We start from the raw sequence: 976 nt of genomic DNA, 5'->3' as shown, positions 1-976 counted from the left end.
CCCCGCCGGCCCCCTTCTCACAGGCACGGCCGGCGCCAGCCACGGCGCTAAGTAACAGAGAACTGGTGTAAATCGTGTTCTCTTTGTCCCAGCGGGTGTTCTCTTCGAAAGCTGCAGACCGGTGCCTGTTCTCCCCTTCGCTCCGGGTCTGGAAAATGTGACCGAGTCAAGAGGGCAAGAGTCCAGCCAGGGCTGAGATGTGGCCACCAAACCTGCCGAGGTCCAGCCAGCTCAGCAGGACGGCTTCCCCACAGCCCCCAACCAGAGGGGAGGCAGCAGCCCACGCCTGCTGCATCACTATGGTGCTTTCAACGACCTCACACCATCTCTCCCCACCTATTCCCCTACTCACTCACTCTATGTACATTATTTCCTCAGAAGTTTTGCTATAAAACTGCTCTAAAACTAAAGGGTTCGGCAGTCCCAGCCAGACGCCTGCTCCCCAAAATCACAACCACGGCTAAGTCACGGGGAAGGAGGACCCTACAGATCAGAACAACGAGTTCTTTTTGCAAGTATTTAAAGGAAGGTTTGTACATCTATTTTCCTTCACTTCACAAGCAACTGATTTTAGATCCCAGGAAATCAGGGAACCAGGGTAATCCCAGGAAATCAGGAAACCCAGGTAACGCTTCCCAGTTATTCTCCAGTGTTTTCACTTATAAAATAAATACCTTTATCGCCTCCCGCAAACACCAGGCTGAGCTGGGCAGACTTCAGCAGTAGTTATCCTCTGAACGGGAGAGTAAAGATAAACTCCTCCTCCCCCAAAAGAGCACCCCCCTCCCTAAACAAACAAAAAGGAAATATATTCCACAAGAGACCCTCGAGCGCTCCCCTGGGCTGCTCTGACAGAGCTCCGAGAGCGTCTCCTCTCTCCTGCACAGGCAGGGACGCGAGCAGCTCAGACCACAAGCGGGGCTTTTCAGCGTGGGCAAAGCGGTGGTTTACGCACCAGCCAGCAGCAACCGAGCGG

This window comes from Buceros rhinoceros, unplaced genomic scaffold (assembly GCF_000710305.1).
Source record: "Buceros rhinoceros silvestris isolate BGI_N320 unplaced genomic scaffold, ASM71030v1 scaffold18811, whole genome shotgun sequence".
In the NCBI taxonomy this organism is placed as follows: Eukaryota; Metazoa; Chordata; class Aves; order Bucerotiformes; family Bucerotidae; genus Buceros; species Buceros rhinoceros.
Note: the sequence above shows the minus strand (reverse complement) of the source record.